The 3,680-nt window shown below is 37.2% G+C and overlaps 1 protein-coding gene across 1 annotated transcript in view; it reads left to right on the top strand.

The window, feature by feature from the left end:
* The first annotated feature begins 18 nt into the window (after window positions 1–18).
* bcorl1 (BCL6 corepressor-like 1) overlaps window positions 19–3,680 on the top strand; it is a 34,650-nt gene continuing 30,988 nt past the window's right edge. Inside the window, exon 1 of the mRNA XM_013271336.3 lies at window positions 19–154. The gene's annotated coding sequence lies outside the window, so the exon portion shown is untranslated. The remainder of the gene's footprint in view (window positions 155–3,680) is intronic.

The following is a 3,680-nucleotide window of genomic DNA, read 5'->3' as shown; positions in this document are numbered from 1 at the left end:
GGAGACAACATCCGTTCAAAAAAAAAAAGGGAAAAAAAAGGGGAAAAAAAGGCCAAATTAAAATCCCAGCAGCGCAACCATTCCTATCATCTTGACAAACGTTTTTATATACAAGTATTAGCACTTGTTTGTAGGCGATGAAGAAGGAGGTTTGGTGAGTGATTCTTTAATTTAAAAACTGCTTACTTTATAACGGTTGAGGATTATTATAGGACTGTTGATAGTAAAAGTGGCAACACCTGGCTAACTGAATAGTGAGGTTTGGATTGTCAGCGAGGCCGATAATTATTATTTGTTCAACTATTTTATTTTATTTTGTTTTATTTCTATTTTATTTTATGTAGTAAAACTGTCGTAACGTATAATTTCTGGTGCACCTGGATAATCACACACCTGTTGCCATTATTAATTGTTATTATTAATTAATGGGTTACAGTAAGAGAATTTAAAAGCAGCCTTGGATACTTTAAACTGTTGAATATTATTATTATTATCCTATTATTTCATTAATTAAAAAGTATAATTAAAAAAGTAATAAGTGCAACAACCCAGAGAAAAACAAAACTCCCAGCGTGGGAGACAAGCCACTGTTGTTCATGAGTAATATACAGTGCTGTTAAAAAGTGTTTAGCCCTCTAGAGTCTAGACAAAGATAACCCCAGTAAATACAAATTGCAGTTTTTAAATGGTGATTTCATTTAAAAAGGCAGGGTAAACAACCCAAACCTACCTGCCTCTGTGTGAAAAAGGTACTGCACTTCCTGTGAAATCATGAATGAACTGTAAATAGCCACAGTTTTTTTTAAACCTGAGTTTAATTACACTAGTTCACACACAATCCTTATTACTCCCAGACCTGTTGAATGAAGAAGTCAGTGATATAGAAGCTGTCTGATAAAGAGAAGGAAGCTAAAGGATCTCAAAAAGCAGCACATCATGCCACAATCTAAAGAAACTCAAGAACTGAAGGGAAACAAAGTCATTGGCATCTATTACAAAGATGTTGCAAACTAGTTTCTAGGGTTTCAGGATCCAGCAAACTACAGTGAGAGCCATTACCCACAAATGGAGAAAACTTGGAACAGTGGTGAACCTTAACCAGAGCAACCTGCCTACCAAATTTACTCCAAGAGCACATTGTCGACTCGTCCCAGAGATCACAAAAGAACCCAGAAAAACATGTAAAGAATTGCAGGCATCACTTGCCTCAGTTAAGGTCAGTGTTCATGATTCAACAATAGGAAAGACCATTAATGACCAAAAAGAACACAAAGGCTGCCAAAAGACAACAAAAGTTGAACTTTTGTGCTGCTGTTAGTGTGATGGTCTGGAGCTACTTTGCTGCTTCAGGATGCTGTAATTGATGGAGCCATGAATTCATCTCTGAAACAGAAAATCCTGAAGGAAAATGTCCTGCAATCAGTTTGTGCCCTGAACCTCAAGCACACCTCCACCTCTGAATGGCTCAAAAAAAAAAAGCTAAATTAAGATTTTGAAGTTACCTCATCAAGGTCCGGCTATCCAATCACATTGAGATGCTTTGACATGACTGTGAACAGCCCAGTAATGCTCAAAACTCCAGTGTCACTGAATTAAAACAATTCTGCAAATAAGATAGCGCCAAAATTCCTCCACAGCGATGTAAAAGACTCATTGCCAGTTATTGCAAATGCTTGATTGCAGTTGTTGCTGTTAAGTGGTTTAAGAAGCAATTACTTTTCACGTCGGGGCCACATTTAGGTTTGGATAGCTTTTTTTTAAATACATGAAATCATCATTAAATATCTGTATTTACTCAGGTTATCTTTGTCTAATTTTAAAATTTGTTTGATGATTTAAAACCTGTAATTGTGAGAAATATGGAAAAACATTCATAGATGCTCTTCTGCATACCTTGATTGTAATGAGTGGTTTTTTGAGTTGCTGTTGCCTTCCTATCAGCCTAATGCAGCTGGGCCATTCTCCTGTGACGTCTGGCATCAACATCACTTAGAGAACTGCCACCCTGGGTGATTCCTCTCTATTGGATCATTCTCTGTAAACTCTGGAGATATATTCTGTGGAAAAATCCCAGTGGATTAGCAGTTTCTGAAGGAAAAGCCTGTCTGGCACCAACAACCAGAGTGTCAGAGTTACAATCAGAGTCACTTAAATCACTTTACTTCCCCATTCTAATGCTTTGCTTGAACTTCAGCAGGTTGTTTGATTTGCAATGAGTCGGTGTCATATGATTTGCCACTTAAATATTTGTGTTAACGAACAGCTGAAACGTTGTACCTAATGATGTGAGTGGAAGTCTAATGAAGTCTAGAAGTTTCTTCTACCTCTTTTTTCATATGGGCTGTCATTTAATGTCAAACCATGGTCTCATACTTCTACTTAAATTACTATTTTTGATATTGTTCTTCCGCATCGTCCTACTTCTTCCTCCTTTGCGTCACATTGCTTTCACCAGTTATTGGTATCAACCTTCAGCTCTCGCTTGCTTTCTGAGTCCTCTAAACTGTCTTGTTGCGGTTTAATTACCTCACTAAAAATTTTGCGTTGTGTTTGATAAATGACGTCTGTGCTGTATTGATATCAACTTCTGCCTCGTGCTATTAGAAGTTATGCATCACATTCGATTCACTGTGCAAAAATGTGTTTTAGGGAGTGATTGCATGTTTATAATTTTGAAATACAGTTAAATAGGATCTGCAAATTGTGTCTAACTAGGTGAAAATTGTTTTGCCTAAAGGATGATTGATTCAGTTTAGGACACTGAAAATATGGTCTTGAGAAATGGGAGTTAATGGGAGTTTTTGTAGGTATGTGTTTGCAGAATCACAATACTAATTACTAAATTAATGCTGTTAAAAGATAACGATACGATAAAATATACTATATTTATCTCAGGTGTGGGAAATTCTTTTGTTACACCACTTAAATAATAACAACAGCAACAATGATAATAGGATTAAAAATTATAATAATTAAGCATTTCAAAATCAACAAAGCAAAACTAAAATTCAAAAAGACTACATAAAGTTTTGTTAGCGCATAGGATTTAAATAAAATGTCTAAATGAGCATACAGAACATTAAGATGATTTAATGCTTTACACATCTTGTACTGTAGTTATTGCCTGAGGTATGAAGGGTTTCCCGTTTCTGTCCTTGTGACAGCAAAACTGAATCGGTCTGGTAGAGAAGGTTCTCCAGTAGAGGGTGGTTAGAGTTATCCCAGGTAGATAGCAGTTTGTTAAGTGACCTCCTGTCCACCTCAGTTTAAAAGTGTCCACCTTGCAGCCAGTGCCTGCTCACCCTCTTCTTGTATACAGCGTCTGTATTGGTCTTCTGGTTCAGCCTGTTGTCGATGTGTTACTTGTAGTCCTCCACCACGCCAACATCTTACCCCAGGATAGACACGGGCCATGTAGTCGTCCTCTTCCTTCTGAAGTTGATCCCCACCTTTCTGCTTTTATTTACATTTAGAAACATGATTCTTCTTAGACCACGCCACAAAACCATCCACTAGTGGTGTGTAGCCTCCTCTTGCCCATCACTAATTCATCCACACACTGCAGAATCATATGTCTGTAGGGCCTGTTGGAGCCCTAGGAAGAAAATTAACAGGCAGCCTTTCAAACCAGTATTTTTCACCATTATAGTATAAATAATCTCACACCAACAAGAGATTTA

The sequence above is a fragment of the Oreochromis niloticus genome, linkage group LG2, assembly GCF_001858045.2.
Source record: "Oreochromis niloticus isolate F11D_XX linkage group LG2, O_niloticus_UMD_NMBU, whole genome shotgun sequence".
Lineage (NCBI taxonomy): Eukaryota > Metazoa > Chordata > Actinopteri > Cichliformes > Cichlidae > Oreochromis > Oreochromis niloticus.
The sequence above is the reverse complement of the archived record's forward strand: the minus strand, read 5'-3'. Positions and strand labels throughout refer to the sequence as shown.